This window comes from Echinops telfairi, unplaced genomic scaffold (assembly GCF_000313985.2).
Source record: "Echinops telfairi isolate 266 unplaced genomic scaffold, ASM31398v2 ScPeMD7_3533;HRSCAF=4204_0, whole genome shotgun sequence".
Classification (NCBI taxonomy): Eukaryota; Metazoa; Chordata; class Mammalia; order Afrosoricida; family Tenrecidae; genus Echinops; species Echinops telfairi.
Genome location: NW_022107431.1, coordinates 66,398,794 through 66,412,642, shown reverse-complemented (window position 1 = coordinate 66,412,642; position 13,849 = coordinate 66,398,794). Strand labels below are relative to the sequence as shown.

Below are 13,849 nucleotides of genomic sequence, written 5' to 3'. Positions count from 1 at the left end.
ACTTCTGCAGACTGAGTTACTGGACTTAATGGCTAATGACCATAGTCTCGGGATGTCTGAGTCAATTGGCATAGCATGTTCATAATGCTCTCCATCCTAGTTTGGTGGGTAGCAGCTAGAATATTAAAAGTTTGTGGATGGCCAGCTTAGAGATGATTGGTCTCTTCTCTTCTGATGCAAAAGAGAATAAATGAAGCTAACAAGCTCATGGCCATAATTAGTCTACAGGACTAATTAACATCGGACACAAACCACAGCCCCTTCTCCAGCTGGAATAAGAGAAAAATGTAGAACAAAACTCTAACTCATTTTTAAAAAGACCAGGCTTCCTAGACTGATAGAGACCAGAGAACCACTGAGACTATTGCCCTAAGCCAGACACCTTTTTAACTTGGAAGTCAAGCCACTCCTGGGGGTCCCCTTTTAGCCAAATAATAGATTGGTCTCTGGAATCAACAGTAACATCCTCAAGGAACGTGTACCTTAGAAAAATCAGCTATCTGAGATCACGCTGACAATTTTTGCCCAGAAGCAAAGATGAGAAGGCAAGAAGAGGCAGGGAGACTGCAGGGAAAGAAATGGGGAAGGTGGGGTGGAATTGGGGAGTGCTGATACCCCCTGGGGATAGCAGCCATTGTCAGAGAACAAACTGGGGGGAAATTGTTGAATGGGAAACAAATTTGCTGCATAAACTTCCACATAAAACAAGAGAAAGTGTTAAAAAATAAAGTGGTTGAACATACAGTGGGTGAAGGTTTATTTGAAATAACTGCTGGAGTTGGGTGTGAAACCAGACCTTAAGAAAATTCTAGTGTAGGAAGATTGCTGTTTTCTTGAATGGAAAGGATGTCATTGAAAATGAAAATTGGTGATTTGTAGAATCTTTTTAAAATTACTTTGCTGCTGAAGGCAGTTTTCCAAATGAAACAATACACGTTGCTGGTTTTAGCACATCATCACCAATAAATGTTTTTTTTTTTGCTTTCATTTCACTGAAAAAATAGTAAAAGTTACTACTATTTTATGTATATATCCTTATTCTGAAATTGGACTTTTAAAAAATTATCCCATGAACTTCATTTTGTCCTCTCCCAGAAGGGAGGTTTTCTGTTGTCATTGTAGAGTTTTAGAGGAAATATGAATATAGCATATTTATATCCCATATGCATTGCCTGTCACTTAGCTGGGGAACAGAGTCATCTATTCCTGGATGAGAAAATGATGCCACACATGAAGGAGGTGGGATGGCCGGTAAAGCCACTCAGTTGTGATGAAGGCTCCACTGGGCCAAGGCGTCACCAGTTTCCGAGAAAAACAGCGATGACTGTTCACTTCCCCTCCACTGCCCTCACCAGCCCTGGGACAACCAAGGAAATCCTCGTGGGGCATCTTTAGCTGTTGGGTAGCCCCGTGATAATTCTGAGTGAACTGACACAACCCGGGGGAGCTGGACCAGGTGGCCTGTGTAAGCTAGGATATGGCTTTTGCTGCCACGCGGCTCCCACCAGAAGAGCACTTCTGCTCTCCAGCCTCCAGTTTCCAAGGACCAGTGTATTCTGGTCATTTATGAAATCCTCATGTAATCAAGGAGCTTTTTTTTATTTAGGATTTTCAAAGTTTTATTGAGCAAAAGAAGAACTTAGGCAATTACCTTCATTCTATGGAAAGAGAAACCTGGATACTGAATCCGAATAAGTAAAACCAAACTCAAACTCATTGCCACCAAGTTAATTCTGACTCAAAGCGACTCTATAGGGCGAGGTAGAACTGACCCTGTGGTTTCTGGGACTTTAACTCTCTGTGGGAGTAGAACGTCTCCTCTTTACCCTGCAGAGTGGCTGGTGATTTCCAACTGCTGACCTTGCAGTTAGTAGCCCAGTGCATGACAACTATGCCACCAAGGCTCCCTTAATGCAAGTAAAACCAAAAGCCGAACTCATTGCCATCAAGTCTGTACCGACTCATAGTGACGGCTATAGATTTCCAAGACTATAACTATTTGCAGAAATAGAAATTCCAGTTTTGCTCCCAAGGAACTGCTGGTGGATTTGAACTCCAAACCTTGCGGACACATAACCCAACATATAATCCCTACACCACCAGGGTTCCTTAATGCAAATTTGAGATTTGACCTTCTTTATGCCAGGGAAGAATCACATGCATTCAATCAGACTCCTTTGGATAGAGCTGCAGAAAGCTGAATATTTCAGAGTATAATAAATCTTATAGCCATGTGTTGTTTCCCTGTGAAATAGTGTTTCTTTTCTGGTTCACCTCTCAGAAGAGGTAGAAAGAAGTAGAAAGAGTTGAATTCTATGGTCAGAAAACTTGAGTTAGGCACTGGCTGATCAGTTGTGTGACTTTAGGCAAATCCCATCACCTTTCTGGGTTTTGACTTTCTTAACTATAGAGTAATGACTGAGTCAGGACAACAGACACCAGGTCAGGTGCTTCAGACAAAGAGCCTATAGAACAGGGGATTAGTCACATAGGCAAGCAAAGAGACCAGGTGGGGAAGGCGCAATCACCTGGTAATGAGTGACTGCCAGGAGAGGGTACCTCTGTTGGCTGCCACTCCTATGGCTGGAGAGGGAAAAGTGAACCGGGGAAGCAGGGAGGGGACTCATGCCTCAGGAGCTGCTGTTGTGGAAGAATCTTACCTGCTTGCAGCCATGCAGTTGATAATGACTCAAGGCGCCCCCAGGTTACAGAGTACAACTGCTCCAAAGAGTTTGATTTGGTTTTTTCAAAGGTTGTATTGTGTTTGGGGTGAAGGTTTACATGATGACTTGGTTCTCGTTTACAATTTCTATGTATATTGTTCAGTAAATGTTCTTCACATTTTTCACAACATGTCGTCATTCTCATTATTTCCACTGTGCTTGTTCCATTTCCATCAGCCTAGCTTCTCTCTTCCCCTGGACCATCTCGTCCTTAATCCAGGGTCAGTGTTTACCATTTGGTGATAAAGGAGCACAGTACTCACAGGTGGTATTATTTAGTTTATGAGCCAATCTGTCATCTGGCTGAAAGATGACCTCCAGGCTTGGGTTGAGCTCCAAGTTTACAGAGTATTCAGGGCAGCAGTCATGAGGGCAAAGGGGAGTCTCTATTGATCCAGTCCTTCTTTAGGAATTTAATTTTTGTTCTACATTTCCCCCCACATTATCCTAGGCCATCTATTGAGTCCCTGGTTGGAACTGTTGGGAGTGGTGGCTGGGCACCATCTAGTCTTCTGGTCTTGAGATAAGGGCGGCCACTATTCCTGCAGACTGTTGAGTCTGTAGATTAGTTTCTTTTTGAGATCTTGGTTTACTTGGTCTTTTGCTTCAGAAGAGTAGAACCCTACAGTTAGTTGTATCTTAGATTCGATCGATCTTAAGACCCCAGACACTACTCACCAAAGTAGGATGTAGAATGTGTATTTTCCATGGAGCTTTTAAGGGTGTGACCTTTCGGGAGCAGATAGCCAGGCTTGACCTAAAAGTTGAGCACATAACTCTCTCCACCACCCAGGGATTCCATCACCAGTTCTAAACACTTCCAGACATACTACCAAAGGAGGAAAGAAAAAGATTAGTAAAGAACAAACCACACTTTCTCCATAATTGATCCGCCCACCTGTGTCCCATAGTAGAACCCCGGAAGAAATCAACTGACAAAGGAGTCTAAATAATGTCGTCTATAATCTCCCAGCCTTAGCATTGCAGCATGGAGTAGTGAAGAGAATGGGTGTGAGGTTGGGAAATAATCATAGTTAACCAGCGCTTACATTTGGAATACCAGTCTAAAATTAAATATAGCATTAGATGTCAATATTCATCATGGCCTAGAATTATTTGTTGTCGTTGTTAGATGCTCTCACGTCAGTCCTGTGTATAGCAATCCGACGTAAAACAATGAAACACTGCTGAACCCTGCGTCACCCCACAGTTGTTCTATCTGAGCCCATTGTTGCAGCCACTGTGTTACTCCATCTCGCTGAGGGTCTTCCTCTTTTCCTGGAGCATCTTCTGTAGCAAACATAATGTTCTTTTCCAGGGACTGGTTTCGTCTGATAACTTGGCCGAAGTACATGAGACGAGATCCCTCTCCCTGCTTCTCAGGAGCATGCTGGCTGTACTTCGTTCTTCTGGCAGTCCCTGGTCCTTTCAGTATTCTTTGCCAAAACCATAGTTCAAATGCATCGGTTTTTCTCTGGTCTCCCATGTTCGTTGTCCTGCTGTCACGTGCATATGAAATGATGAAAAATGCCATCACTTGGGTCAGGTGCACCTCAGTCCTCAAAGTGACATCTTTGCTAGTCAACACACTAAGGAGGTCTTTTGCAGTAGAGTCGCCCAGTGCACTGTGTCATTTGATTTCTTGACTGTAGATTTCCCTGTTACATTTGTGTGAGTATTAAAGTATTGCTTTGCCTCAGAGGGCAGGTCTTGCCGTCTGCTTCTGAAAGTTCACAGCCTTCAAAGTCTCATAAAGCCGTTCTACCCTGCCCACGTGGAATTGCCATGATTAGCAATCATCCTCAGTAGCAGCAACAAGGTTGTATTAAGAAAAGTGATTGAGAAAGATAGGTATATTTGGTTCTACTCAGAACAGTTTCTGTGTTATATGTATTGCTATTTTTTTTAATCTAGTTGTTGTTTTCAGTTTCGTGATTTAGAAACAGCTACAGGGTGTCACCAATTCTCGGGGCAGGAGAATTCTAGTGAAAATTGTGTTACTGCAGCATCCCTCTCTCGGAGAGCTCCGGGTCCATGAACTGACTCCAGTCTGGGAGCATGAGCACCTATCGTGGATTCTATCAGGTCATGTTTACACCTTACCTGTATTTACACACACACTCAAATGTACCTTAAGAAGCTCACCAGGTATATCGGTCCAAAATACCCTGTAATACAGCCAGTCACCCTGATGATCACTGTGTTCCACACAGCTGATCCCAGTAGCCATGCCAGCCTGCTTTTGTTAACCTTTACCACTCTGGGATGTCGTCAACCCCTTCTGAAAGCAAGGAGCTCATTTCAGCTGCAGGGAAGAAGGCACCAGGTATGTGTTGAGAGCACCGAAGTTCAGAGTTAGTTACACAGGGCCCTGTGCTCAGAAGCACCCCTTACTGGGTGGCTCAAAGGGGTAAGCACTTTGACTGCAAACCAAAAGTTGGTGGCTTAAACCCACCCAGAGGGACCTCAGTCCTGGTAGTCTGCTCTCCAACATTCCCATCGGTGAAAACCCTCCATGAAGTGGCCGTGAGTCAGAATTGACGCAATGGCCACTCGTTTCTGGTTTGGACTGCCAGCTTGAAACGCTCAGTAATTTCCGAACAAGAGGCCCATGTTTTCACTTTACACTGGGCCCTTAAAATCATGTAGCCGATGCTGGGTGAGGAAGGGAATTGTAAATAGAGGGACAGGCAGGCTTTTCTGAGAAAGTGACCGGAGAGACCTCCTTTTACTTAGTCAACTTTCACAATAATTGGAACAAATGTCACCCCTACCAGGAAGTCACTTACTGCCCCGGCGCTGTCCTTTCTGAACTAGAAAAAACAAACCCACTGCCGTTGAATTTATTCAGACTCATTGAGACTCTGCAGGGCAGAGTAGATCTGCCCCATGAAATCACCGAGACTGTATCTCTGGGGAAACTGACTGCCATATCTTTCTCCTGTGGAGCAAGTGGATGGTGAGTTTGAACTGCCAACCTTTTCATTAGCAGCTGAATGTTTAACCACTGCACCAACTGTGCACACTACTAAAACCTCACTACCATGCTAGTTCGTTGGAGAAAAAAGGTCACACTTTATTCATTTTTGACTTAACACTAATAGTTGCTACTCAATATCAGACCGTTTCCAAAGGTTTCAGTGAGAGCCAGGGACATTGTTAATGTCCTCTTTAATCTTACTGCTAAAGAAATTGAAGTGCAAAACCGCTAAGTAACCAGCCCAGGTGATGCCACTCCTGGTGCATGATCAGGTTAGGACCTGAATCTCAAAAGCAGCTTTTCCTAGTGTCTCAGTGACAATAAGTGCCCAGGGCACGGTGGCTGGATGTAGAAGTGAACAATTTGAAGTGGCTAAGTGATCAGACAGTCTTGGGCATAACAACAAACCTGAGGCCTTACCGTGGTTTCACAGACAAATTCAAACCTGCACGGCAGAGAAAAGAACTTTGCCTTCAAGGCATGATCACGAATAGATGCCTGCGTGAAAAAAATGAAATTAGATATGTATAGACAAAAATAAACTTTAATGTGTATTTGCTTGGGAGTTGTACCTCTACAACTGTAAAACAAGGATCGGTTTCTCAGACGTTTAACTAAAATTGATATTAAAAAGACCAGAAGCTTGTTGAAATAGCGAGATTAATTAACCTAACAAAATGCTTACTGACTATAGTATGCTTGGGTAGTCTGCTGCTTTTGGAAGACAAATGTGATCATATGGGTATTAATTATAAAAAGCTGAGATGGCAGTGATGCCTCGTCACTGAGCCAGTCTTGGTTCTGCAGAGTGGGGTGCAGTGCATTGTGGGGGTGGAAAGGAAGAAGGAGTTGTCACCATCGTGTTTTACATTGGACACGTGCCTCAATGTGCAAATACAACCCAAAGGGAGGGGCTGTGGCGCCCACACTGCAAAAAGCCCCCTGGCATAGCTTTGTTACTTCCATCTTCCCAGTCCCTGCAGCATGCACAAGGTCCAGCCTCAGTGGGCTGGCATACGTGGTACTGCTAGAGATGAAAATGTTCATCTTGATACGGTTGCAACTTCAGGGACTTTGAAAAGTTCTCCACCCTCTCCAGGGAGCCCAAAGCAAGAACGTGGCCATCGAGTCAGCTCTGTCTCAACAGCAATCCTGTAAGGAGAGGGGAGCTGCCCCCGTGGGCTTCCAAAGCTGGGAATCTTTCCAGGAGCAGAAAGTCCCATCTTTCTCCCACCGAGTGGGTGGTGGGTTCAAACTGCTTACTGCAGTGAGCAGCCCAGCTCAGAACCCACCAAGCTACCACGCGCCAGCGGCTGGTCTCCCAGTTCATCTGCGCATCCCGCAGAAGGGCTCAGTGCTGCTCCATTTGTGTGTTATGCCCAAACCAGCTGCTGAGACCTCCACGCCTAGCTCAAGTAGAGAAGGGTGCCGGAAGTCTCATAAATTCCCCAAACCTGATTTTCACTATACCCCTGAAGTCTGACCCCCTGATGCTGTAACTATCAACCAAGGAAACGGGTAGGAGTCTCCCAACATAAGCTCTGTTCAGGCGCAAAATGCCGGCCTCATGAAAAACGGAGCTCCCGAGCATCAACAAGCACTCTCCGCTGCCCAGTGTGTGCTGGTTGGGTTTCATCCGTGCACCTTTCTCTCATGCACAGCACACAGTGATCCCTCAGAACCCAAAGGAACCCAGAGCACACAAAGCATTCTGAGTTGGCCGGACCTGGAGGGTATCTTGCTACGTGAACTAAGTCAGGCATGTCAGGCCAAGAACAGCTAGAGACCAGTGTTCATTGGTGGGATCGGGACAGAGTATGCTTCGTCCAGTAGAGCTGTCTGGTGATGGGAAAGAGCACCGATCTGGGAGGCAGTGAGCACCGCCCAGCCGCAGGAAGAATGAGGGCTTGAACGCTTATGGATGAGCGTGGTCGCACTGGCATGGGGCTGGGTATAGATGTGTTACATCGAGGGGAACAGATCCAGTGTCGTTGCCCGCTGCCCCAGAGCCCACGCTGACTCGGCCAGCGTGTGGGACAGATGAGAACTGCTCCTTGGGGTTTCTGAGACGACCTCTTCACCAGAGCAGGCAGCCTCCGCTTTCTCCTGCAGAGCAGCCGGTGGGCTTCTTCTGCCAAGCGTGTGGTAGCAATCAAACGTTCATCCTTAGCCCACTGCCAGTGAGTGGATTCCCACTAGTAGCAAACCGATGGCGCAGACAAGAACTGCTTCCTGGGCTTTCTGAGGCTGAAGATCTTTTGTTTGTTTGTTTTTTAACTTTGTCTTCGGTGCATGAGGTGAAGGTTTACAGAACAGATCATCCGTCTTACATGCAACAGGCAACAGTTCGTGCACATTCTGTTTCAACTCCTGCACTGCAGTCCCCTCCCTCACTTCCTCTCTCTCCTTCCTGTTTCCATCCCTCCTCCTCTTCCTAACCTTCGGAATGGTGTCCTTGAATAAATGCTGCTCTTGGACCTTAAACAATGAATTCTTCTACCACGGGAGTAAGTTCGGTTCAGGCCCAAGGGTGAACTAAGTATCAGAGTATCAGGGTCCCATCCATTGCTAGCCAACTAGTAATTTTGAGTTTGATTTTTAGTTTTGGTCCCCTTTTTTCTTCCATTCTATCCAGGACCACCTTCTTTTTAAAAAATCATTTTATTGGGGGCTCTTACAGCTCTTATCACAATCCATACATCCATCCATTGGGTCAAGCACATTTGTACCTATGTTGCCATCATCATTTAAAAAATTTTTTCTTTCTACTTAAGCCCTTGTTATCATTTTCTTCCTCCCCCACCCTCCCTCCCTCATGAACCCTTGATAATTTATAGATTGTCATTTTTTCATGTCTTACCATCCAGGACCTTCTAATGTGCTCCTTTTTGGAGCACTTGGGAGCAATGAGGCTGTAAATCTTTACAGGAAAAAAACTGCCTCAACTTTCTCTGGAGGCAAGACTGGTAGGTTTGAACTACCAACCTTTCAGTTAGCAGTCTAACATATAACTCCTAGGTCTCCCTAAAAGTATCTCTAAAAAAAAAAAACACCAATGCCATCAAGCTGATGTCATCTTATATAGAGTCTCCAAAACGCTCAGTCTTCACAGGTGCAGGCCGTCTCCTCGTTAACCTGTGGAGCAGCATAGGGGTGAAGAGCTGACCTGGTGATTAGCAGCCCAACTCCCAACCCGCAGCATCAGCAGGGCTCCTGAGAAGTATCTTTTGATCCATGTACATACACATATGTGGCTGAAGGCACATTGTGTTAGTCCGGGTAGACTAGAGAAACAAATTCATAAGATATTCATGTGTATAAGAAAGAGATTTATCTACAAAAGCAACTGTATAGTAACAAAACATTCCAGCCCAATCTAGATCAAGTCCATAAGTCTGATAATAGCCCGTATGTCTGATACCAATCTGTAAAGTCCTATTCAGACTCAACAAAACACATGCAATGATGCCGAATGCAGAAGATCTCAGGCCAGTGGGTGGGAAGTCATGTGGATCCAGTGGTAGTATAAGCATCTCAGTGCTGGCAGGGGTCTCTGCCTAGCTCCTACAGCTCAGGGTACTAGCATGGTTCCATGTGTCTTCTCTATGGGGATGTCTCACAGGGAGTCAACCTGGTCAGTAGAGTCTCCAAGGGAGTGAGCAGAGAAAGTGTCTCCTGCCTCCAGGGAGGAATATAGGAGTTCCCAGAATCCTCAGTAGAAGGCCATGCCCACACACAAGCCTCATTGGCTATGACCTGATTTGACAGGCTAGACTCCACCCCTTCACTCTAAATCCACAAATTGACCCCAGATTATGTAACTACCACACACATAAATTCATTGAGGAAACAAATTTGGATATGTCTCAAACATAGATAAATACCTTTTAACATTGTCTTTCTGAGTTGGAAGGTTTGGTACCATAGTCTCTGTCTAGGACAGCTCAGTCCATTGGCATTACATAGTTCACAAGAAATCATAATGTGTATTCTAGTCATGTGAGTGGAGTCTGGATCTTAAAAACTTGAGCATAGCTAATAAGGCACATCTATGGATCTCAACTTTCCAGGAATAAAAGAGTAAGAAAGTAACCAAAGTGCAGTGAAGAAATAAGTCAACAAGAGGCACAACCTCATTTAAGTTGAGACCAGAAGAACTGAATGGTGTCTGGCTACCAACAGTGACTATTCTGTCTGGGGCCAATATTGCTGGTCCAAGAGAAATATAGAGCATAACTAGAATTCTAATGAAGATAAATTGAAAAGCCGAGAAACAGAGAACCCCTGAACCTATTACATGAGACTTTTTCTGTTTTTTTCACCTGAGACAATTTTAAACCTACAACCAAGCCTGTCCCCTGAGACCACCTTCTAACCAAACAGCAGCATCCCCTCAAAAAATGATCTTGCGTGTAAGTTTGGTGACCACCTTAAAGCCTTTCCGTATCAGGCTTAAAGGCCAACAGTTTCTCAAGAACAGAGTGAGGTGATCAGGGGGCACAGAAACTAGAGCAGAGGAGGAGGAAAACAGGGAATGTTAACTAACACCAGGTGATAAATGTGGTAGTTGGTGTGGAAAATGTCTACTGGGAACCTGGCCAACTTGCTATGTAAACTCACCAATAACTCAATAAAATATTATTTTAAAAGAAAAGGCAGGATGGCACTGAATTATACATGTAAAAGTGGTTGAATTGGAAAATGTTCTGTTGTGTAATTTTTGCCGCAATTTAAAAAATAATAATTATATGAATAAGTGAGGTCAAGGAAGAAGAAAATGTTCTTGAATTGATTGTGGTGATAATTGTACAACTCTTTTTTTAACTCTTCTTGATATAATTGAATTGTTTAATTTTATGACATATGGATGAAGAGCCAGTAAAACTCTTTAAAAAGAAAGGAAAGGGCGTGTGTTGTGGATCATGGCTGCAACACATTATTGGCATGTTGCCTCACACCACACCGGGCGTTTCTGGGCCTGGCTTTATTTCTCGCAGACATCAAGTCTAAGGTCAATATTATTTCCCCTGTGTGTGTCAACTGCTAGCTGAAGTCAGTCCACCTCCCCAGGGGAAATCAGAGGGTGTTACTTCCTGGCTGTTCTCAGGTGTCCGCCCTACCTGGCTCACTCCATTCTGCTCTGAGCTTGTGGTCTCAGCTGGGACCAGCACCTTCCTTCCATATTGAACCATGATGAGAACAATGATCTTCAAGAGGATTCTTCCAAAATATTTCATTCAAAATGCAAGCATGTAGGGCCAGGTTATTTGCATTTGCGTATTGGCACTTTGATCATGAACCTCAGCCTAGGTGTGTCCCATTACAGCCGTAGAATGCAGCTCCATTCCTATCAGTGAAGTGGAACTGGTCTGCTATTTCTATTTGCTTCATTTCACCTTAACATTATGATTATTTTTTTAAATCATTTTATTGGGGGCTCTTATGGCTCTCATAACATTCCCTTCATCAGTTGTACCAAGCGTGGTTGTGCACATGTTGCCATCATCATTTTCTAAACAGCTACTTTCTAGTTGAGCCCTTGGGACTGTAACTTTTTTGTTTTTAATCTTTTTATTAGGGGCTCATACAACTCTTATCACAATCCATACATACATCAATTGTGTAAAGTGCATTTGTACATTCATTGCCCTCATCATTCTCAAAACTTTTCCTCTCCACTTAAGGCCCCCCCCTTCGCATTAGGTCCTCATTTTTCATTTTATTGGGGCTCGTAAAACTTATCACAATCCATACATCCATCCATTATGTCAAGCACATTTGTACATTTGTTGCCATCCTCGTTTGATCATTATATTTAATGATGTTTTTATGGGTCATTCATTACTTTCATGTGTGATTCTTTCCCTCCCATCCACTCTTATTTTTTCTCATTATCAGAATCTTATTTACTAAGAACAAAAAGTGAACAGTAGTGCAAACTTGTGGTCCCGATTTTACAAACATGCAGCTTCCTTTTGGTGCCTATATATATGCTCAGGATGAGTTTAAGTGGTTCCTAAAATAGAAAGAAAGATTGTGCAGGTTACTCTTCGAGAGGGAGGCTAAACCAGCATTCGGAGAACTTGGGCCTGTGCTGACACTGGCTGGCAGGTGTAACAGGTTCCTACTTTCAGTCCTGCATGTTTAGAGCTATTGCCTGAAATGTCCCAGAGCTGGGTTACAGGGAGGGACACTGGTGACAGTTCAGAAAGTACCCATTGTATCAAGGCAAACTTGACCCAGAGCAGGCAGTGTCCAAGGGATTGCACCACACCCCCAGATAGCCTGCTACACCTCTACAGGGATCCCCCGAACCCTCAGTACTCACTTCCTCTCCTGATTTCCCTATCGGCATCTTTCATTGTTGGCATACTTAATAATTAACTTTTTATTATTTGCACCTTTTCTACAATGCTAAATTATCATTCCTTGGCCCTAAGGTTGAGTCTTGTACTTACTCCTCCCTCGTCACACTTGGAACAGGAGGGAAAATCAGGCTGTACTTGGGTAGGAATCCTAGATCTCCCTCTCTTACCTCTATGCCCTTGGATAAGTTCCTTGATCTCCCAGCATCTTCCGTTCCCTTGACAACAAATTAGGAGAAGTAATACTAGCCTTACCAGAGCCCCCGTGGTATAATAGTTAAGTGTCTTGGCTGTTCACCAAAAGATTGGTGGTGCAGACCATGAAAGATGTGGTCATCTGCCCCCATAACCATGATAGCCATGGAAACCCTGGGAGAGTGTTCACTCTGCCCTCTGGGGTCACTACGAGTTGGAATCAACTCAATGGCCATGGTTGTTTTGTTTTCACGTACTTGTCTTGCAGAATGTTATGAGAGCCAGCTAGCACAATGCTGGGCAGGAGGAGGTACTTGGTAAATGTCATCCAAACTTAGAAGACAAAGCCTTTACACAGAGACTGTGTAAAGCTCTGCAGTATTGAACATGACAGAGCAGGATTCAGAGTAATGTAGGGGAAAAACCAGTTCAAATTTCATGGTGTGGATGCCCTCTGCTCTGACCTTGCACTTGAATGACAGTGTACAAACCTATTTTTTGTCCGTGACCTTTCCACAACCATATGACAGTCATGTGAAGATCATCATTGCCACCCGAGCCCAAAAGGGTCAATGACTTCAGGATCTTCTTTGATTTGAAGGCTGCAAACTGCTCATTGGCCCCTTAGGCCCATCTCAGTCATTTAAGCACCAGTTCCGTCCTGCCCGGAGTAGCTTTCTCCGGCTTCTCCGAGTCATGTGGCAAGTGCCGGTGCTCCATGTCGCTTCCTCATCTCATGATTGCTGTGACTGCCCCTGGCTTCTTTGGGACGTTCCTTGAAAAGCAGTAGGGGGCTTAGCTGAGATCCACAGCACCAAGCAAAAAGAAAGAGTCCTGGTGAGGATGGGCGCATGAGAAGGACATCCTGACAACTATAAATAGTACTGAAATGAGTTTCCCTCACTTCCCATGTAGAGAGTACATTTGCCCCAGCTCCAGTGATTGTGCTCTACTGGGAGTTGCGCACGAGTGTAGAGCAGTGGCTCTCAACCTTCCTCAGGCCGCAACCCTTTCCTACAGTTCCTCATGTGGTGGTGACCCCCAGCCATAAAATGATTTTCATCACTACTTCATAACTGTCATTTTGCTACTGTTATAAGTCATTCGACCCCCAAAGGGGTTGCCACCCACAGGTTGAGAACCGCTGGCATAGTGGAAGCCAAGCCCACATAGGGATGGGCCAACTCTGCCATTTCTTTCTTGGTGGTGAAGCCATAGTGCAAGGAACAAATGCACCGTGTGACATTTATATCACTTTATTTTTTTATCATTTTATTACTTATAAAGTACATATAACGCTTGGCCTTGCCATGTTGCCCCCTTTTAAAGGTTGCTATAAGAAAGCAGAACAGATACCACATTTGGTGAATCTATCAAGTCAGCTTAATAAGACAGCTTACCGATACGATCGCTGAAGACAAGTGGGTGTATAAACAAAAGTGGTGGAGAAAGCTGATGGTGCCAGGCTATCAAAAGATATAGCATCTGGGGTCTTAAAGGCTTGAAGGTAAACAAGCAACCATCTAGCTCAGAAGCAACAAAGCCCACATGGAAGAATCACACCAGCCTGTGTGATCAAGAGGTGT

The 13,849-nt window shown here is 44.5% G+C and overlaps 1 protein-coding gene across 1 annotated transcript in view; it reads left to right on the top strand.

The window, feature by feature from the left end:
* Positions 1–13,849, top strand: part of BACH2 (BTB domain and CNC homolog 2) — a 315,667-nt gene that overhangs the window by 275,303 nt on the left and 26,515 nt on the right. The window lies entirely within an intron of this gene.